Source organism: Triturus cristatus, chromosome 12 (assembly GCF_964204655.1).
Source record: "Triturus cristatus chromosome 12, aTriCri1.1, whole genome shotgun sequence".
Taxonomy (NCBI): Eukaryota; Metazoa; Chordata; class Amphibia; order Caudata; family Salamandridae; genus Triturus; species Triturus cristatus.
The window spans coordinates 644504725-644528581 of NC_140595.1; positions in this window are offsets into that span (position 1 = coordinate 644504725).

Below are 23857 nucleotides of genomic sequence, written 5' to 3' on the forward strand. Positions count from 1 at the left end.
CACAAATAAAACATCCGCTGAAATATTTTTTAACTTTAAATCAAAAATACAAATTGTGAATCTATACCCGATCCAGTCATCGATCCCTGACTTTATTATATGTGTGTCGTGTGCATGTTTTGAATTGGGTCTTTGTCACTTTCGATTCTCCTGTCTGTCACACTGGTAGCCATAACCCCTTCTGGGCAGCCTAACTCTGTCCCTTAAATAACTAGACTTGCTGTCAATCAAAGCAAAGGGCCCTCTGAATCAGTAAAGTACCATTTGTTAATGAGGAGGGCGGTGGCCTCCAGGTCTGACCAGACTGGAGCCCTCTTGATAACTTCCAGTGATAGTCTACTGAAGAATGCCAGCTCTCTGCACAGATGTCATTAGAAGGATCAGTGGTGATGGGCTAAGAGGGTCAGAGACTGCAAGAACAGAAGATAAATCAACTTTCTTCAGATCCGATGCAGAGTGACTGTGGTGGGTCCTCTACTGGTTCCAGGTGGTGGTGGCTTCCCTTTGTCAGATTGTGGGCTGTCACTGCAGAAGCTTGAGGCAAAAGTGGGGAGACGCATCCCACAACATATCCTTTGGGCATTGGGGTGCTTTTGATATGCCCCATTGCCCTTGTATATCTGCCCTTCCAGAAACCCACCCTCAGACGTTGATTTGATCAACGTCTGAAAGTTTGAGCTGCTACTCCCAATATTGGGATTGGAAGTGGATTCCTAGGCAGAGGACTGCATCAACATAGGTAAAAGGAGGCGCAGAAGTCTGAAAAGGGTTATTAGGAGAGTTACTGCAGTGACCAACCTCTGACTAAGACCTGAGAGTTTGCGGGAGGAAGTGGTAGACGTTCATTTCGTGTGCGTATGCAAGTCATGTGCCCCTGCTGAACAGCTCCAGAGTTGTAACGACTAGAAGACCCCCGGAAAGTTTGTGTCTGGAGAATGTAGCATTATTTTATTGAGCCTCCACAATAGGAAAGGGGAGGCATAGGAATATGCCTATTTATTTCAAAGAAAGCATGATTTACTACTCTAACTGCAGTCTTGAATATTTGGGTAAGGGGTATTATCAGGTGGGTTGCTGTAGTGTCGATGAGCATGGAAGGTAAACATATAGGGCCATATGCATGAACACATTTTCCCATAGACACAGAATGGGCAAAACCCTTTGATGCATCTGGCGCATAGACTTTTCACTTAAGGACGCGTGTGTGATGCATTCCATACTCCGTAGAACTGCTAGGGCTATGAGAGACATGTCAGTCATGTAGCTTCAGCATATGATGCACTGGTGGTGGAAGCATGTATAAAGATAGAAGAAATATGACCTTGAGTAATAGAAAAGATCGTGGTAAAAAGACCAAACTGAGAAAAGACATCAAGTTGAAGAGACTGAAAGGAGATAAGACTGTTTCTAACTAATGTATTTAAAAATGAAATATGGCAATGCAGCTGGGCAGAGGAACATTTATAAAAAATCTTTTTTCTGTTAATCAATGTCTTCCCTCAGATGGATACTTTGGGTAAGCATAACAGATACATCTTCTAAAAAGTATATATTCTCCATATTTGCAGACTTTCATATTATTCTCTACTTCATTGCGTTTTTTCATAAAGTTAACCATTTGTTACAAGCTGAAGTTGCTCTTAATGGAATAGAATGTATTCAATGTTTTGCATTTCTCAACCCATAACCCAACACACCAAATGCAATGCTCTTGACCTCACCCTTTGTTGCAGGGATTCTACTCAGGTATGGAGCTATGCTCGGGACCATAGAACATCAGCAGTTAAGGGCTGAATCACCATAACACCTCAGTTTCATGAGCCCGAGTCCAAATAGCTATAGTGTCTCACTTTCCCTCCTACTCATATCCAGAGAGACCATGAATTGTCACCCCAGAACACAACACTCCCGACCCTCTCAGGGATCTCAGTGACACCACATCCCCTTTCGGTCTCACACTCGTACTTGTCCACAATAAGATATGACAGAGTCACAAAGGAAGTTTGAAATGTTTATTTAAACTATCGTGCTTTAGAAAGCAGTATTAGTGCCACAATCCGAATACAACTGCCTAGCAAAAATGCCATCAGCAAACATACCATCAGCATAGTCAGTAAACCATATATTATGAAGAGCCCGGTCATATTATAAGACAGAGTAGCCCACCCCCCCCTCCCCTTCTACAGAAGCAAACTTATTATACAGCAAAGATCTCTGGGATTAGTGGCGGACTCCGTACCTTAGCATACACAGATGGACGTTCTACATCTCAGATACAGCTGTGATCTTCTCTCTCTAGATATATGTTACTTTACTGTGCATACCTATATGACAAGGCGTACATGCTCGTAAACAACAGCTGCATTCCCGTGTTGTGCCTAAGTGCTAGTGCCTGACCAGAACAAAATAACAAGGGACATTGTTGTTTGACCTGGTCGGCAGTGTTCAGACTAAATCCCAGGAAAGAACAGAACGAGAAAACAACTGCAGGTTCTGTGTGAAAATGTAATGTGACACAAAAGCAAACGTGTTTATGTAGTGATGTGTGCAAAGAAAGTGCGAACTGTGTCGTGCACAGTTAGGCTAACATAGGGAAAACTGTAATGGGCCATGGACAGAACACACAACACATTGCTTTTGTACAAAAGCAATTAAATATTTTAAAAATGACCTTCCAGGTCAGATTACATAACACTATACTTTTAACACTTCCAGGAGACAACTATGAATAAAGTTTTATTTATTAGTTTGAGTATGTGTTTTTGTTTAAAGAAGTTGTGCTTTTAGGTGTTCTTAGTTGAGGGTGTAAGTATTGCACTGTCATAAGTATTGGTATGTGCGTTAAGGTTTGCATGTCTGTTGTGCAATTTATTGATTGCAGAGCTAATCATAACTTGCATATTTCAGTATTTTTTAGCTTTTATTTCGTTAAAAAAACTTTATTTTAACTATGCTTGGTCTAAGGGAATTTCAGAGGCTTTTTAAAAACATATGGTAAGGTGTTCTAACAAATTCTAATCACAATTTTAATTTAACCTTGGTCTTTTCAGTAGGAGAGTAGGATCGGCTTCTTATAGTTACCCCGACTTTTTGCTGATGTTTCGCTATTTTTCGACTTTAGTCTGGCTGGGCCCATGCTAACCAGGGCCCCAGCCTAGCTGCTTCCTCTCTAAATTGATTGCATGTCCTTTAGGTACACTTCAGATTGGATTCTGGGGTACCCTGATAAGTCCGTAGTATATAGTATACTATATACCCAGGGCATAGGTTCCCCAGAGGCTTACCGGGGCTGCAGCATGTATTGTGCCACCCATGGGAAGCCATTTAAAATGACACAACAGGTCTGCTACAGCAGCTTGTGTAAGGTGGTGTATGCACCCCTTACTGAGATATAGGTTCCCTATATCTCTCCATATCACTGCACATATAAACCTATCAGTCACCCCTATGGCAGGCCTGGTCAATCCTAAAGGCAGGGTGCTGGGTTTTATGTGAGAGGGTGCCCATGCATGAGCAGAGCCCCTCTGCAGCTTTCTGAACCTTTATTCCTGGGTTGTTTGTGATGCAGCCAGACCATATACCCTTAAGTGCATTATAACCTTGCAGTAAATGTTAACTTTGGAATGGCTGCACGGAAACATGTCGTGTTTGGTGTCAAACACCTTGGAATCATACCCCAACACCAGTAACTGGTGTGGGAGGTATGATTCCACCCTACTAGAGGGAGAAATATGACAGCACCGGTATATCCGTTACCAGCTTTGCAAGCCCTGGCCTCCCCTGCCGAAACTCCGGCAGGGGAGGCCTGGACAATAGGTTTCCTGTCACAGGGAGGTGTGACCACCTCCCAGACAGGCTTTAGTGTATTGGGGCTGGGTGGGTGCACTCCAAGATTGCTTTGAAGTCTGCACTGGGGGCACATTTGGTGTCCCTGTGCATAGTCCAGCTCAAACCGGTTGCAGGGGCTAACAGCCCCTGCTCTGGCGTGAAACTGGACAAAGGATATGGGTGTAGCCACCCCTCTGTCCTGACCCTCCCATAAGTGGGTCCCCAGAGTTTGTCCTACCCCTTCCTTGGGTATAAAGTAGGAAACCCTGACTACAGGACTTTAGATTTACCTGTATGAAACTCTGCTACAGAATCCCAGAACTTCTACTATCTACACAACGTTGGATGACGAAGAATCTACCTTGGAGGCACTAAAGACGCAACTGTACGGTTGGCAACTACGCATCTCCTGAAGGACTCCGAAGTTTGTGCAACACAGGAGGTGGGTTTCCAAGTTTCCCCGAGGCCGATCCGTGCTCTCAGCAAACCTGAGATCCAAAGCCCTCGTGGGGACCGTGCAACCTGAACCCTGGACACCGTGACCATTTGCAGCAGCATATGCTTTTTGGTGACCTCTAAGGCTGTGTTTTGGGCTACTTGTAGTCCAGACCTGAGCAGTGATTCCACAGAAGATTACTGGCCTACACTCCTCGAGTGACCCGTGGGCTGGTATTGAGTGATTCCTCTCGAGGTCCCTTCGCGATCCCTTGTCCGTCGACTTGTGGGTCCCTGAGAAGGGTACTTTAACTTTCAATGGGCTTTCCTTTTTGCTCCAGAAGTGCCCTGACTTTCCATCACTTGGGGAGTCCGCAGGACCTTGCTGGTCCACACTGAAGCCATTTTCTCTCACCGTGTGGGTTGCCGTTGTCAAGGCTTGTTGCTCTCCAATCCAGACACTGACCCCCCAGCACTCGACATCCTTCGTGGGACAGCTCACCTACGGACTGTGGTCATCGTCGATGCTTCCTGGTCCCCATGACACTGGAGTCAAGCTTCACGTCTTCGCACCTGAAACACCCGACATTGGTGGGCATTCGTCTATTTTGCCCCTGGTCACTGGCAAGTGACCCAGACTCTGTCCCCTCTGCTTTCAGGTTTTCACATCTTCAATCCAGGCTTGGATCACCCTGGATACTTCTCCTTTCCAAGGCAGCAGCACTTTGCAGCACATCGCCATTGATATCAACGACGATTCCCGACACTATTTGTCACCTATGCATCCGGCTTCCCTGGGTGAGGTAACACTAGTACTCCAGTGCTCCCGTGGGTGCTGGCCCTAGAACCCTCGAAGTCTAAAGGGGTTTGCTCAAAGTCCTCTCCTAAGTGTCCTTATTCTTTAAAATTCCAACTTTGACTTTCCTACTGAATTGTACGGGGCTCGCTGCGGTGTTCTCACACTGCACACGTCCCCTGTGGGTCTCCTGTGTCACTGCCTTGGGTGGTTCCCTGGGGTCCCAGCGATTCTATGTGCTCTAGGCACTGTGTCTGGTCAAGTTGTGGTTCTTATACCACTTTTTTAATATATGGTTGGTCTCCCCCTGGGTCCCATTGTATGTTGTGCTATTTACTGTCGCTTAATAACTGTATGATTGTGTGCCTTGCTCTCTAATCTCATAAAGAGGTTAGTAGAGAGTGTTTAGAAATAAATACATATATTATATATTATATATATATATCCCTTGTGTGGTTCTCCTTTCATTTAGTCATTCAGGAGGTTATAATCTGGTAAACCAAGCTGCTTTACACTCCTTCAAGACTTAGTCTGAAGGCTGCTCTCCATAGCTACCACTAGGATAGCTTTCAATAAAGGTTGTCCTAAACCTAATCATCAATAAGGGTTGTTTGGATTGGTGGAAGGTGCCCACTAGAACTAGTGAACAGCATATACCAGGCCAACTTCTCACATTTCCATGAATTTCTGGACTTTATATGAAACTATATCAATGCTTAAAAAAGTCTATCCTAACATGCTGTGCAAGCCCTGCACCTACCCTCTTTGGGCAGTCAACCTCAGGTGCACAGGCCTTTGGTTGTGCACAGAGGTGGATGGCTGAAAGGCCTAGCCTTTGGACAGCTCCTGACCCCAACTTGCTGTAGGCGGCCATCCACCACTGTCCATGGTGTATAGCCATGCAGAGCAGCGATTTGTCACAGGGTCTGGCATAAGGTTAGGCATGTTTTTTTAACACATTTTTGGTGTGTTCGTGATGTCTTCTGTTGTGTTTATGAACATCTGAATACTCCAGTCCTGGGAACTCAGCAAGAAATGCAACACAGGTCTAAGACACCTTGTTATGGGTTCCTGGACTTGAGGTTATGGCCCTCAAGAGCCACCCAGGAGGCCATGACCCCCAACCTCGGAGTTAGACAAACCCCAGACAAAAAATCTGAAGTTTTTTTGATTTACCAACCAGTGACCACCCCTCCCCCCCCCCCAACACATGAGTTAGCTGGTGAGGAGATACTAATTGTTGCTCCCATGTGGCTCCTACATTTATAATTGCCAGGATGCAAGGATAAAGTCCCCAAATCCTGCAATGGCAGATAAAACATTTTCATTGTCAAGTTATGGGCAGCCATTCAGAAATCCTTGCTCCTGAGAACCCAAAATGGCCAATTGGGAAAAAGCTCCTTAATCGGATCGCATTTTTTAATTTTACCTTGAGAGAGCTGCACAAGACCTGCCATGCCAAACTCAAATTCTCCCTGGTTCTTAACAGCAAAACACCATAAAAGTTCTCTAGTTCCAGAAAAATCAATTTTTGTAATTTTATGCTGTTCTCCAATTATATTATTACATAATGTGATCCTAATCCAAAACAATGTTAATTAATTGTCCTTATGAAAATGTGGCAGATAAAGGTGTGTATGTACATATATATATACACACATATATATGCGCACACACACATATATATATTCACTGAAAAAACCATAGGTTTCACACACGTTATAGTTAGGAATTAGCATTTAAAAAACCTTGCAAATTCACTTAAAAAACCATAGGTTTCACACATGTTATAGTTAGGTGGATATTTCACTCGTAAAAAAACAATGAAATTCCCCCGTTATAGTTAGTTGAGATAACTATAACTCGCGCGCCCGCAATCCTCTGCTCATGATGTCACATATTACATCACTCATGACATGGTCAGTGGCATCACTCATGACATCACTCATGACATCATCCTTGTGATAGAGTGGCGGTCGCGCGAGTTATAGTTATCTCAACTAACTATAACGGGGGAATTTCATTGGTTTTTTACGAGTGAAATATCCACCTAACTATAACATGTGTGAAACCTATGGTTTTTTAAGTGAATTTGCAAGGATTTTTAAATGCTAATTCCTAACTATAACGTGTGTGAAACCTATGGTTTTTTCAGTGAATTTGTACGTTTTTTTAAATGCTAAGTTATGTATGTATTATAATTTTTTTTCTATATTTATTTTTCAATAAACTACGTCTTAAATTTTTTTTTTTTTCTAATGGTTTTTCACCGTGCGTGCACGGAGCGCGCACCCCCGTGATTTAAAAAAAAAAAAATTACATGTTTTTTCCTGCCTTCGGGGTCCTTCAGGGACCCCCTGACCAAGGCTAGGGAGTCAGGAACTCTCTACCCTGCCCCCTTTTTACGTTCGCCGCCTTCCTTTTCCACCCTCGCACTGAAAACAAACAAAATGGCGGCCGACACTTCCTGATTTCGACCGATTCGAACGTTGACTGACATGTAACAATCAATCAGAATTACGCTGGCGCACGTTAGGGTGCGCGCACGGTGCACGCACGGTGCGCGGCTATAGATATGTATGTGCTTTCTTTTAACTGCAATTTTCTCAGGAACTACTGAACAGATTGACTCCATATATGCAAAAGGCACATCCCTGACCTGAGGACTACCTCTCTGCCAAATTTCAAGTAATTCTGTTCAGCCGTTCGGGCTGTACCTTCGACTAAAGGTCCTATGGGAAAATGCATGGGGAAAACGCGTTTTGGGACCCCCCTTTTTTCTCAGCCCCCGCTTGACGAATCCCCCGAGACTTTCAGGGTAGGAGTAGAGTGGAACGCCCCATTAGTTTTGAAAATTTCGCGAAGATTCGTCAACCGGCGCCAAAGTTATTCAAACTAGAATTTTGAGATTTCCTATGGAAACACGGTCCTAACTATAACTATCTACTGGCGTATATATATACACACACACATATATACACACTGAAAAAACCAAAGGTTACAGGGACGCTATAGTTAGCTAAAGTTTCACGTGTGCGAAACCAGTGAAATTCAGCAGTTATAGTTAGCTGAGCTAACTATAACTTGCGTCCCCGCAATGTACTGCTTATGACCTCACGTATTTCATCACTCATGACATGGTCAGTAACTTATTGTGATAGCTAGTGTGCTTCATCAGCTAGGTCGCAACACCTCCGCTGGGCTGAGGGTGCAACGGGCTCTGTATGTATATATGCATATATTAGGGGAGAGGATGTAGCCTTACGGCTAGAGCAGTAGACCTTGCACCTGGGGAACCGGGCTCGAGTCTCGGTGATGACGCTCAACATCCTGTGATTCTGGGCAAATCACTTAATTTCCCCGTGCCTAACAAAAATTAATGTGTCCTTCTGTAACAAAACTGGTGCTCATGTAAAGGGCTCTGATACCCGATTTGTCGAGGGTCTAGTACAAGCTATAAAAAAAACCAACTCATATATATTTTCTTTTCACTGAACAAAACACAGATTTAAGGGACACATTTAGGTGGAAATGACATTTAAAACATACCCTTTTAAACTAACAAAACCACTGAAATTCACCAGTCATAGTTATCTAAATAACTATAACTTGTGCCCTAAAGTAACTCTACCTTGAGCGCCCGCCAAGCACAGTACTGTGATCAATGATGTAATTTCAGATGTTGCAGTTACGTTATCAAAGATGTCAGAGAACATGTCATCAGTGATGTAATATGCAAGGTAATAAGCAGTACATTGCGAGGGTGTGAGTTATAGTTTGTTCAATTAACTATAACTGGTGAATATCAGTGTTTTTTTGAGTTTACAACATTACATTTTAACTGATAATTTCACCTAACTGTATTATTACTTTAACCTTTGGGTTAAAACACCCAAGTATAAGATGCAGGAGGCCTATTGGCTTTATCAAAGGGTCAGGACATAGACATATATAAAGCAGACCCATTGACAAAAAATCACCACTAACTATAAGCAAATGTATATTTTATAAATTCATATATTGCAATGTTTAATAATAAAGATTTTCACAACATGTTTTGAATAAAGCATTTTTAAAAATAAAAATATTAAACATGTCTGAGTATTTTCGAAAATATTTTTCTTAAGACCAAAAAGTACAGTAATAGAACCACCTAGTAAGGGTCCCTGCAATCCAGCTGATTCATTTTCTGCGCCGACCCGGAGGGCCCTGGCCTACCTCAGGTGGCTTATTCTTAAAAAGCCAGGAGGCTGCACTTTTGTTTTTTCAAACGGGTCCACTGTTCCGTTTCAACAAAAAAACTAGGTATTTAGCCAGAGAGAGACGAGTGCCTCTGGTACTCCGCAGGTCTGGTCTGGCAGGCTATCCCTACGCTGCCCCCATATGATTTTTTTTTCAGGACAGGTTACTAAGTTCCTGAGTCCTAAAATGGCCGTAGCCACATCTTTGCTGATGTGGTGGCAGCCAATCAGATCTTATCTTTTGATCTGTTGGAGCACAGATCCTCCCCAGAATAAAATATATGACTTTTTTAAACTCAATTTCTCTACAACTAGTGAACAGATTTACACCAAATCACAAAAAGCATGCCTTCTGGACCAAGATGTAGCTTTCTTCCAAATTTGGAGTAATTCCATTGAATCATTTTTGGGACCACATTTTTATCTCATGCCCTGCTTGACAGATCACCTTGAAATGTTCCAGGAAGGAGCTGAAGTGACTGAACTGTTTATTTGTAAACTTTCGTGAAGATTCGGCAAAGGATGTCAAAGTTATTAGCAAAACCAAAAAATGCTTTTCCTATTCCTATGGAAATGTGGTCCTAGCTATCCAGTGGTGATTGCTACTGGGATATATATGCCAATAGGTAGTAATAGTTAGGACCATGTTTTCATAGGAAAAGCCATTTACCGAATCTTCTCAAAATTTTCCCCAAAAACTGTGCAGGTGATTCTTGTTGCACATGAAAAGTTTTGGGGGTGATCTGTCAAGCAAGGGCCGAGAAAAAGGGGGAGGGTAAAAAAAGTGTGTTTCCTATGTTGATTCCCAAAGGAGCTTTGAACACGACTACAGGCCGAACTGCTGGATGGAATTACACCGAATTTGGCGGAAAAGTAGATTTGGTTATGCAGATGACGCTTTCACTTATTAGGTGTAAATTCGTTCAGTAGTTGTTGAGAAATTTAAGGAGATCCAAATTTGCATAACTACGATCGCAGCTAATTCATGAATATTAACACGCTCATGCATATATCTGTAGAGCTCTGATTGGCTGCCAACAATTTAACCAGGAAGTTTTAAAAACCTTAAAAAAAGAAAAGAGGGCAGGAAAGGAATACCCTGGCCCCCTAAACTTGGTCATGGGGTCCAAGAGGGACCCTGCCAGGTCCAACAAATTTTTAAAAAAATCAATTGCAGCAAAAATGCAAAATTTGCATATGTGCGGCAAAAATAAATTAGAGAAAAAACAAGCATGGACTCCCATGCATGCTTGGAAAAGGTCGATCGGTGGTGGGCAAGGTCCAGGTGGCATTTTATTAAAAAAAGGGGGGTACAGGGCTCCCCAACTGAGGCTCCTTTAACCCTGGGGATCACCACATCCCTTTGGCTTTATTATAATAATGGAGGGGGGCGCGGACCCCCCCCCATGGGCTCAAATGAGGCCCAGGGTCCACCCCTCCCCCAGGGCTTTAATTCATTAATGGAGGTGGGCCGCACGAATCCCCCTCCTGGGCTCTTTCAAGCTGTGGGGACCACCAACTCCCTGGAGCTAATACAATACTAGTTTGGACCCTCATGCCTCTGGGACCACCAACTCCCTGGAGCCAAAACAGATTTTGAAGTGAGAGGGTGTTGGAAAACGAGGCAGCATCTGTGAGGCCTGCACAAATAACATGACTACATTTGTCCTTCACTGGGAACCAAACACCCAATTGTAGCGCCTGACTCTCAGAGGGTAGCGTTGCAGAGCAGTCTGAGGCTTACTCAAGGGAGGTGGTGTGGGCTAGTTATCGCCATTTGCAGGTGCACAAAAATAACACTCAATAATTGATTGTCCAGTCTACACTTTGCTTTATAAAAGTAAGAGTACATTTATTAAACACACACACCACTCAATACTATGCACCAATTTACAAATATACATAAGCTGTTGGAATTACTTTGTGACATTGCATAACATCTCCACCCCTCCCGCAGGGGGGTGGGGTCTAGTACCACCACTCCCATGTATGCACATCAACTTGACCCCAATGCAGTTAGTTGAACATAACCTGGAGCGAGGGCCCTGCGCACTGGCACAATCCCTGTGGCGACCCACCCCATTACCTCAACAAGCATTAAAAAAGGGTAAACCTGCCTTGGTGACACATGACCCTGACTGAGCATCTCCTACTGACCATAAAGTATGCACCTCTATATCTTAAGGGCTAGCAGTCTGGGGTCTTCACCTAAGCGCAGCAGCAAGAATCCATGTTTACGCACACTTTAGAATGACAGTACTCATCACCTTGGTTGATCATTTGAATGCATTGCAATTACAGCCACTAAGGGCATCACAGATGAAATCACAGGATTGCGCATTTACAGCCAGACACCCTAGCAGGACTGTCTGGCAACATAGCCCCACTTGGCTTATGACATCTCCTTACACATGTGACTTACAGTCCCTTCAAAAGACGTACTCCTGGCAACTACACTTCTCCTGCAGTGCGCCTCTTCACTTTAAAAGGAATCAAAGGTAAAAGCATGGGATTACGTAAATACAGCCAGACCCCCTAGCAGGAAGGTCCAGCAACATAACTCCATTTAGCTTAACATCACCTTACACAGGTACTTCACTTTACACATGTGACTTTCAGTCCACCTAAAAAGAAATAACCAATAGTAAATGCATTTCGGTGCAATTACACCACTTCACCTCCAGGGGATGCCCTTCTCCAGATATCCCCAACTCAGCCCTTCACTCCATGACGCACTTCATAGTACACCCTCAGCTGTAGAACATAAGTTCCAATCTAGAAGGTGTTAAAGGCCGGCTGAACCCTTGAGGGGTTATTCTTTCAGATGCCCCGTGAAACTTAGGGGTGGACTGTTCTTCTTTATGCTGGGGGAGACTGCGGTGCTCCTGCAGCCCCCCTGTACCCCTTTTCACACGTGAGGGTGACCCCCCTCCTCTGGGGGGCATAAAGCACCAAAACGGCAGATTTACAAATGCCTGGCGAGGCATTATGGGGCGCTTCATGCTCCTCTTTACCGGCCCCAGCCACTGGGAACACTCCTCTGCCCTCTGGGTCTCTGAAAGAGTAGATTCAACAGTGTGCTGTCTTCCGTGAGGGTGACCCCCCCCCCTCTGGGGGCTACAAAGCACCAAAACAGCAGATTTCCAAATGCCTGGCGAGGCATTATGGGGCACTTCATGCCCCTCTTTACCAGCCCCAGCCACTGGGAACACTCTCCTCCGCCCTCAGGGTCTCTGATTCAGCAGTATGCTGTCTTCACTGGCTCCCTGTGCCAGCCTTTCGCCAGGCTCTCCTTCTGGGCCTCTCTCCCTGCGCAGAGGCCCCTGCTTCTGTGCACCAGTCCTGGGCTGTTATTCTTCTGCTGATAGGGTCCTGGGGGCAGTCAGGGGGTCTCTACTTCCAACTGCCCATTGCGCCAGGCTCCAGCACCTTCACTCTCAGCAGACCACACCCCAGAGAGAGCATCTCTTCCTGTGCAAGCACTTTTTGAAAGTTGAGTAGGGGGCTGGCAGGAAGTCTCTGTTGGTCCTATCAAACAGCGACACATCACGTCCCTGCCCCTGCTTCCTCCTTCTTGTCCAGCCTCTGAGTTTGTTCAAAATGGCGTCGTCCAGGGTTTCTGCCAGATGTCTCGGAAGCACCTTCCCCCCAAGCTGCTTTCCCTCCTTGGTGCAGCCTGGTGCCTGGCACCCAGCGACAGCGGTTGATGGATTGGCCTGTAGCCCCACCCATCTTCTCTTCGTGGAGAGGAGGCCCTCGCTTGTGGAAGAAAGGTTATCAATCCATCCAGCTGAGGTCAGCCCTCAGGTTGGCTCTGCTCATGACTGGCTCAGAGAAATATGACAGTTCTGGATGACCCAAAAGCAGTACAAATATGACTTTGGACTCTGCAGAAAACTTCTTTTCACATTTGCTACAGTGGACTTAAGTGCGTGTCTGGAATCTGTAGGCCTAATTGAAGTTAATCTAGCCCCTGGCTCCACATTCCCAAAGGGGAATAAGGAAGTGAAAACACAGTAAAACACACTGACTTTCCCTGGCATGTCTCTTCCATCCTGAGTTCACTGTGGGTGAGTGCCAACTTATGAGGCTCTCCCACCGTAAAAGCTCAACAATGAGGTGCTCAAAAAGCGAAAAATCCCGGCGGCCCATAGTGTCAGAGCCACCTTCTAACAGAGAGGAACTGCACGGCCCCCTTCCCAGGCTGTACACGGCCCAAGTGACCACCAGCTCCCAGTGACCGGCCCATGCATATCAAAAGAGGGGAACTGCGTGACCCCCCCTCCTTGAGCCATATATGGACCTGGGGACCACCAGCCCCTAGGTCTGGCTCCTGCTATGTCCCAGGGTGCCCATAGCTGTTTGCTTTTGCTTGGCAGGAGCAAAAGATAAACAATCTGGTTCCAGTGGGCGGGAGCTGCCAAAGTGCTCCAGCTAAGCAGAAATCGGAGGTTTCATCTCTTTCCCTGACCGCAGACATATGGGCAGGGAAAGAAATGAAACTATTGCTCTTGCACACAGGGAGCTGCATTTCCAGCAGCTTCCTGTGTGCAATAGCATTGTCAGATCCCGCAGGAGGCGGGGAGCTGGCTGAGACTGCAGGGACTTTGAGGCTCCCCTCATGGTCCCCAACGCTGCTGACTGGGTGCCCTGGATAGGCTCTAGGGCGCCCCGAGACACATGTCCCGGGGATTTTCATTGTCTAATGGGATTGAAATCCACTTTCACCCTTCCCTTCATTTCTTGTGAAGGTAGTTTCTGTCATGAAATTTGCCACTAATTGTACCTTTATTTATTGGCAATTGTGAATTGCATCCCAGGGGACCTCTTTAAACAAACCCTACATTAATCTACTGCTCACGGTAGGGAGAGAATGTCTATTCTTTTAATTTTGAGAAGGGTCTTTTGAATACGTGAGGCACTATGCATTCCGATGGGAGCCCATCTCCTACAAACCTGTCCCTTAAAGCTGTGTAAACACTATGCAGTAAGCAAACAGTTGCCAAGGTGCCGCTAAATATTTCAAGCTTGTGTGCCTGCACATGCCAAGAGGCCTGTGAAGCAGTTAATCTGTGCAAGTCACTGAACTTGCTTGACTCACTATAAGGCAGAGGCGTACCCGAATGTGAAGCCTTCCCCCTGGAAGATATGGTAAGAGTGTCCCAACATCACGTGCTGCCATCTCCAGCCTCCATACAATTCCTTAGCAACATAGTATTTACTGAAGTATGAAATGCTACATAAAAACAGGTTATTATTATGTAATTGATTGTGGGTTACACAGTAGGAGGCTCACAGAATCATGAAGGCCAAAACATAACGTACAAGTACTTAAATTAGTCAGACCCACTGAGACACTCACGCACCCCTCTCACAGACCCACTGAGACACTCATGCACCCACTCACAGACCCACTCAGATACTCATGCACAAACTCACAGACTTACTCAGACACTCATGCAGCCACTCATAGTGCCACTGAGAGACTCATGTATCCAGTTACAGACCCACACAGGCACTCACACACACACTCACAGACCCATAGCACCACTCACAGACCCATACAGCCACTCATTCACCCACTCACTACTTATACAGCCACTCACACACCCATTCTCAAAGTTTACAGGTTACAGTTAGGATATAACAATAAAAAAACTGTAGAAATTGACTGAAAAAATAAAGGTTAAAGGGACACTCCACGCCACTCCACTCTACAATACTCTACTGTATACCACGCACTCTATGCCACTCCATGTTATTCCATTCTATGCCACTCCAGTCTACGCTATTCCACTCTATGCCACTCCACTCTGTATCACTCCACTCTTTGTCACTTCACTCTAAGCCATTCCACTCTGTGCCACTCCACATTATTCCACCCTCTGCCACTCGACTGTCCCCACCCTACGCCACTACACTCTATGCCATTCCACTCTATGCCACTCCAATTTACGCCACTCCACTCTAATCCACTCAACGCTAATCTACTCACTCTATGCCACTCCGGTATACCGCACTCCATGGCACTCCACTCTATGCCACTCTTCTGTATATCACACCACTCAACTGTACCCCACTCTACACCACTAGACTCTATGCCATTCCACTCTACACCACTCCATGCCACTCCATTCTAGTCTATGCTATTCCACTCTATGCCACTGCACTATTCCCCACTCCATCCCACGCCACTCCACTGTATGCCACTCCACTCTACACCACTCCTGTCTACGGCATGTTAATCGACACTACATCACTCCCCTCCTTGCCACTCCAGTCTATGCAATTCTGCTGTATGCACTCGAACATACGCCACTATGTCACTTCACTGTATGCTATTCCACTCGATGCCACTCCACGCTATTGCACTCTACGCCACTCCACTCTACACTATTCCACTTTATGCGCTCCACTGCATGCCACTACACTGTTCACAACTCCACTCTACATCACTCCACCCTACACCACTTCACTGTATGCAACTCCACTGTATGTTATTCCACTCTACACCACTACAGTCTACTTCACTCTACTATATGACACTACACTCTACCCCACTCCACTCTGCTCCACTCTAAGCCACTCCATTTTACACTATTCCACTCAATGCCACTTCCCTCTATGCCACTGTACTCTACACCACACCACTCTACCCACTCCACTTTATGCCACTCTACTATACAACACTCTATGCTAATCGACTTTACACCACTTCCCTGTATACCACTCCCCTCCATACTGTTCCATTCTATGGTAATCAACTCCACCCACGTCACTCAACTTTACACTACCCTACTGTGCACCAGTCCACTCTATGCTATTCCACTGCATGCCACTTGACTCTACACCTCTCTACTATACCCCGCTCCACTCTGCACCACTCCACTCTATGCCACTCCATGCCGCTCCACTCTATGCTATTCAACTCTACGCCACTCCACTCTACACCACACAACTCCACAGGGGCGTAACAAAACTTGAGGGGGTCCCCCCTGGGAGCACGGCCCACCACTTAGCCCTACCACCCAAAAATCTGGTATATTTTGATTTGAAACCTCCAACATTTAATAAAATGCTTGACTCAAAGTTCAAATGAGAAAGTGGGAAGCCCTCTTAACATATAAGCTACGCCATTTGTAACAATACTGTCAAGAGCAGATTATTTAACTGAGGCAGTAATCAGAACAATGCCAAGGAGCGGTACTATTGTCTCAGGAACTGCAGCAATCAGAACAATGCCAAGCAGAGATCCTATTGTCTCAGGAACTGCCTCTGGCTGAAGATCAAAGAACAACTATGAAGGATCTGAAATAAAATTGACATTGATGGACAATAACTTGAAACTTTGAAAGACAAACCCAAACCTGAAATTCCATAGACTCGACTGACAATATACATGAGAATTACACAAGATATAGCGCAGTATCCTGCAAATTCCAAGAGAAATAGACTAGTGAATTATCAAAATGGCACACCCTTGGGGAGGAGCCTAGCGCGCAACCAAGATGGCCGCGTAGGTGCGAGGCTCCCGAGGACCACCACGACCTCCTGAATTAATCCTGCCTAGATCCTGTCCTTGTTGAGGGGACTGCATCGGTGAACCCGAGCTGAGGCGCCATCCGTTTTTCTTTTTCGAATCGGACCCCGGACACCGGTGGGAGCACCGATTGAAGGTTGCGGCCTTCTCCGCGCTGGCCCCCCGGATTGGAGTAGTGGGGCGATCCGGGGACAAAGCGAACAACAGCGGCGGGCAGGGCTGGGCGACTCGCGTACCCCGTGCTTTCACTTTCGCTTTTGCGCTCTCCTTGCCCTCAAGCGAGGTAGGGTTGCGGAGCGGGGTGCGGTGGTGTGGCCTTGTCCAGGTGCCCGGCTGACCCGCCGGCCGTGAGTCGTCCTGCGGCCCAGTGGTCGCCCTCCCCCCCCCCCGGAACCCGTGAACTGGTTTATCGGCCCTTTCGAGGAGATTGGCACGACGGTGGGAGAGCAGGCATGTCCACCAAACAAGATGGCGACCAGGCGAAGGTGAAGACGACCCGCCGCGGCCCGGCGCCTCAATCCAACAGTATGGACCGCTACACCCTCCAGAAGGGATCTCCGGAGACATCGCGCACATCCCCGGCGGGCCCGACGGAGGCATCTGCTCAACCGGTGGATCTGACCCTCCGGGACGTCATGGGCGCCATCGCAGAGATGAAGGCCTCGGTGGACCAGCGCTTCGACACCCTAGCGCAAAAGATAGACTCGGTCCTGGTGGATGTTAGCCTTGTGAGGGCTGACTTGTCCAAAACCAACGACCGGGTCGATTCCCTGGCCCACACCACAACGAGCCTCACGACGGACGTGGTGGCCCTCCAAAAGGAGGTGCGCCGGCTTGGCCAGGCGAGCGCCCTGATGGACCGGCGACTGGAGGATTCCGAGGGTCGGGCCCGGAGGAATAACGTTCGCATTGTGGGGGTGCCGGAGGGACGAGAGGCGGAGGCGGCAGATCTTTTTGTGGAAGAATTGATCCTTACCCATCTCCAGCCCCGGGGGCTGAGTAAGCTTTTTGCGGTGGAACGTGCTCACCGGGTCCCTGGGGGCAGACCTAAGGCCGGTGCCCCGCCGCGGCCTCTCATTGCCCGGATTTTTAATTTTCGGGACAGAGACGCTATCCTGCAGACCTCCAGGCAACAGGGACCGGTCAAGCTTGATAACATGGATGTGCATTTCTACCCAGACTTTACTCCGGCGGTCCAAAAACAGAGATTGAGTTTTCTCGGAGTTAAACGTCGCCTACGGGACCTGAACCTTAAGTACTCAATGCTTTTTCCAGCTAAGCTAAGGGTGGAGGTGGATGGGCGCACGCACTTTTTTGACCGACCCGAGGCGGCTGGGGACTGGTTGGACACTCTGCCTGGAGATCGGGGCCGAGGGGGTGGGGGGGGTGCGGTTGGCGGGGAGGGCCCGCCGGATCAGAACTGAGGGGTTACGAATAGGCCTGGCTCTGGACAACATTCCTTTACCATTTACGGATCGTTTATGTTCCCCTCCTATGGAGGTCGTGTGGGGTCTGTTGGGGGCTTCCCTCCTCCTCTGGGGGACTAGTTAGTTTTTCATCTATGGGGCGACAGGCACACTGCACTTTGGGGGGGCTGTCTGGGCTCATGCAGGGGTGCAGGGAGGGGGGAGTTCTGTTGGGATGGGGGGGTGGGGGGGATGTGTTGTTTGTTTGCACCGCAAGGCAAGCCCTTTACTGTATTGTTGCTCTCGAGATGCTCTGTGGGGGACGACTGATTGCTTCTACGTATGATGGGGGGTAGGGATTTGACTGTGTTGTCATGGAATGTTAACGGCCTGGGGGACAGGATTAAGCGTGGTGTGGTCCTGCAGTACCTGAAACGTATCTCACCAGATGTTATCTTCCTGCAGGAGACACACCTTATAGGTAACTCCTTTCATGCCATGAATCGGCGAGGCTATCGATTGGTGGCCCACTCGGGCTTCACCTCGGGCTCGCGGGGGGTGGGTATCATGATTAAGAACTCGCTCCCGTTGGAGATTGATGAGGTGCGCCATGATGAGAGGGGACGCTACACTGTTCTGGTGGGTAGAATGGAGGGTAGAGTGTTTGTTTTTATATCAGTGTACGTCCCGCCTGGGTTACAATCTACTACATTTGCGGACTTGGGGCGCCTCCTCCTGGACCTCCCGGGTGGCCTGCTGGTGGTTGGGGGGGACTTTAATGCGGTAGTTTCTGGGTCTATGGATCGCCATCCCCCTAGGGACCTCCCCCGGGCACAGGCTTGGCTGTCCGGCCTTTTAGATACACTGGGCCTGGTGGATTGCTGGCGACTAAAGCATCCCGCACAGCGGCAATACACCTTCCACTCGGGTGCCCATGGTAGCCTCTCGCGGCTTGATTACATCCTTGTCCCGGCGGCCTATGCTGGGAGGGTGGGAGAGGTGTGCCATCTGGCGCGGGGCATTTCAGATCACTCCCCATTGCTGTTCCATTTCGATGTCTTCCCTAGGGGGGAGGGCAGGGTGGCTCCAATCAATGCTTGGTACTTGCGTGACCCCACTATTCGTGCCGACTTGATCAAATCCTTACAGCGATACTTTGATGAGAATGTGGGGTCTGTCCCTTCGGCCATCTCCCTGTGGGAGGCTTTTAAGGTAGTTCTCAGAGGGGAGGCCCTCTCCTTTATCTCCCATGCCCGGAGGCGCGAGCGGGAGGAGGTAACCCGGGTGGAGGCCGAAATTGTGGAACTAGAGGGGGACCTGGGGAGCGGGGTCACAGACGCCAAGTTGCATGTTCTGCACCTCAAGCAGGCGGCCTATAGGGCCCTCGTCACGGAGGCGGCCAGGGGCCTCAGTAGAGAGCAACAGGGGCGACTGTATGATGTGGGTGATAAGGCTGGTAAATTGATTGCGTGGTTGGACAAGAGGGAGAGAGCGAGTCGTGTGGTTCCTTTGATTGAGGGGATGGATGGTGTGCCTGTCACCGAGCCGGAAGCCATTGTCTCCTGCTTCGCGGATTACTTCCGCGAGGTGTACTCCCCGGTCTCTCCCTGCTCGGAGGAAGATTCTCATGCCCTGCTTTGGGATATCGCCCTGCCCTCCCTTACGGTGGAGGACAGGGATTTGCTGGACGCTCCTCCCACCTCGGACGAAATTGCCCTGGCTATTCGCTCGGTCGCATCCGGCAAGGCCATGGGCCCCAATGGTATCCCCATCGAGCTTTACAAGCTGCGACCGGATGTACTGGCGCCCCACCTGCGCGCGATGTTCCTGGCGGCCCACTCGCAGGGTTCCCTCCCGCCGGACCAGCGTCTGGCCACAATCGTGGTGATCCACAAGGAGGGGAGACCCCGTGAGCGGGTTACATCCTATAGGCCTATCTCGCTCTTGAACGCGGAGCCAAAAATCCTCGCCAAGGTACTGGCCAACCGGCTGGTTGGCGTGGTGGGCGATTTGGTCCACCAAGACCAATCTGGCTTTATACCCCATCGTAACACGGCTCTTAATTTGCGACGCTTGCACGGGGTGCTCGCGCGTGTCCCGTTTGTGCGGGAGCCGGCCATCTTGGCGTCCTTAGACGCCACTATGGCGTTTGACACGCTTGAATGGCCATACATCTGGGCGATGCTGGCGAAATTTGGATTTGGACCGGGATTCATTAGCTGGGTCAAATTGTTGTATTCGGGCCCATTGGCGCAGGTGGTGGTGAATGGGCGAGTCTCGGCCCCCTTCGCGCTGGGGCGGGGCACGCGTCAGGGTTGCCCCTTGTCACCGCTCTTGTTTGCATTGGCCTTGGAGCCCTTGGCGGAGTGGCTGCGGTGGCACCCCTCTATCCGTGGTCTCCGCTGGACCCCCGAGCATGAGGACCGCGTGTCCCTCTACGCCGATGATATCCTTTTGTATCTCGCCTCCCCGCGTAACTCGCTGATTGTCCTGGTTGATGTTCTGCGCTCCTTCGGTCGTAACTCAGGCCTTGTCATCAACTGGGCGAAATCCTGCGTGTATGTGCTTTCCGGGGAGGCTCCGGCCCTACCACGGGACTGCCCGATCCAGATTGCCTCCCAGGGGTTCCGGTACCTGGGTATGTATATTACTCTAGACCCGGAGGCCTGCTACGAGCGGAACTTGCTACCCCCCCTCCAGCGCTTGCGGGAGGACGTTGCGCGTTGGCGGCGTCTTCCGCTTTCGCCGCTTGGCCGAGCGGCCTTGTTTAAGATGATGTCCTTGCCGCGCTTTCTGTATGCGCTTCAGAACACTATGGACTTGGTTCCGGCGCGCTACTTCCGTGAGGTGGAGAGCCTGCAGCGGCGCCTGTTCTGGGACGGGAGGCCGCGTATTGCTCTGGCTAAATTGACGCTCCCGTGGTACGATGGGGGAGTTGCCCTCCCGGACATTAAACGGTATTACTGGGCCTGCCAGCTAGCTGCGATTAATCATGGCCTTTACGGGCCCGCCCTGAACCCAGCATTTGAAATGGACAAGATGCTCCTGCCCGGTGGCGACTACAATCGAGCGCTCTACTCTGGCGCGCCCGACTCCCGTCTGACGGGACCGACGCGTGTCATGGTGCGTGTCTGGCACGCGGCTAATGCAGCTATGGGGTGGAAGGACCGTTTGACCCGGGCGACGCCGCTATATGCGTCTGAGAGGTTGGGCTCCCTGTGGACATCGAAGGGCTTCGAGAAGTGGGACACGATCGGAATCAGCACAGTGGGAGACCTCTGGACGAGGGGTGGATTCAAAACTTTTGAGACGCTGCAGACGGAATTTCAGCTGCAAGGCAGTGAGTACTTTCGGTACTTACAAGTCCGCCACGCGCTGGGCTCCGTCTTCCCTGATGTCGCGTCCATTCCGGAGTCTTCCCCCCTGGAGGACAGAGTGCTGGATGGCCATGTCCCAGACAGCACGATCTCCCTTATATATAAAAAACTGATCAACGACAGATCGTGCCTGCTGACTAGTCTCCGCGAGGCCTGGGTGGCCGACGGGCTGGAACTGGACGACGAGGACTGGATTTCCGCGGTGGCCTCTCCGAAGGAGGTGGCCATCCCGGCTCGCCTTCGCTTCGTCCAGCTTAAGATCCTCCACCGGGTTTACGTGACGGGGCCAAGGCTTCTACGTATGGGCTTTGTTGGTGACGGATTGTGTAAGCGTGGCTGTGGTGCCTTGGCAACTTTCATGCATATTCTGTGGGAATGCCCACAGGTGGAGCGATTCTGGCGTGGTGTGCATGAGGTCCTGCGTGTGGTGACGCGTGTTGCGCTGTTGCCTGAAGCGAGGAGATGCTTGCTTAATGTGTGGGAACCAAATGACTATTCGGTCCCGCAGACGCGGTGGGTGACTCTGGGATATATGATAGCTAAGCGTGACATTGCTCAATTGTGGGGATCCCAGAGGCCCCCAGCGGTGTTGGCCTGGAAAGAACATATGGATTGGTGTATGTTTCGTGAAAAGGTAGTGTATGTGGCGAGGGGTAAGCCTGGGGCGTGGGTGAAAATCTGGGGCCCCTGGAACGCCTATCGCGGGGGTATTTGTGAGCCGCCACTGCTGCCGGCCGCCTCACCAGCTCCGTCCCCCTAGCCGACCCCCTCCCTCAGCCACGGGCATGTGGTTCCCCAGTCCCTGATCTATTCCCATTCCCCTCTTCAGAGTTTGGCTGCTGGTTGGGATCCCCCACTTAAGGAGCACGTGCCGTCACTTTGGATGGCGGGTTGCCTTGCGGGTGTGGTTTTTTTGTGTTGTTTTGTTTTGAAGAAAGGAAACCGTATTGTGGGCTTGGAGTTATGTGGCCTGCGCTATTGATATCTCCTGATTTACCGATCTGCACCGCCAAAAGACTCTTATTGTATGTATGTCATATACTTCTGCCACTCTAGCGGCCGGCCGGATGGTTGTAGGCCCATACTTGTAACCTTTTTAAAATGTAATAAACGGTTTCAAAAAAAAAAAAAAAAAAAAAAAAAATGGCACACCCTTGCGACTGTCTAGGTCTGTGCATGATAATAACGTGAACTGAGGAAGCAATTTCAATTTCTACCATCATGTATTTATTAGTAAGCAGGACACAACAGACAGGCAAACAATCTAATGCAGATGTTTGTCTGCATTTATAATTTCTGTAGTATAAACAATGCTAAATACAAGATTTAAGGCACACGTATTACAGACAAGTGCAAGCATTACCATAAATAACACTGCATGTTGAATAAAAACAAACCATATCAGCAAGTACCTAATGACAGAATCTGTACAAACTGTAGTTGGTAAAGCAAAAGAAAAGTGCAAATACTTCCAAAGTGCATAATAAAGCAATCACCAGTCCCGCAACTTTCTTGCATCAAGGTGAAAATACTTTCAAACTGCATGAAATAAACAAGTCCAGCAGTATGCAAAAAAAAAAGCCAGGTTAGTCAAACAATTCTCCGTTTGGTGTGTGCATAAAGGAACATATATTTCAAAGCAACTGGTAAACAATAACAACTACAGCACCATACAATAATCAAACTGGTTTAGACTACCAATTCACTTTTTGAAGGCTCAAATATTTCAAGTGACTGGCAAAACAGTAACAAGTACAGCAGGAAGCAGCATACAAAAATCAAACCACTTTAGTCAACAAATGCCCTTTTGGTTTGTGCACGAAGGTGCAAATATGTCAAAGTGACTGGTAAATCAATAACAAGTACAGCAAGCAGCAGCATACCTAAGTCAAGCCTATTTAGTAAAACTAATTCCCCTTTTGTTTGTGCATGAAGGCATAAATATTTCAAAGTACCTGATAAAGCAATTCAATTTAGCAGCATGAACATCAAACCCGTCCAGTCAAACAATGACACTTTTATTTGTGCTAAAAGGTGCCGGAGCCCATTTTGCCCATGCCTTAAAACATCTCTAGATGGGATCTGCCTTTAATGGTTGCAACAATCTCCCATCTGGTAATGGCAGCTTAAGAGGAAGCAATTGTGTCCTGGGGAAAATAAACGAGGCCCTGGCAAGAGGTGATCCCAAGGATATGGCTCGACAAACATGATACGTGGCAGAGCACTTAGAATCA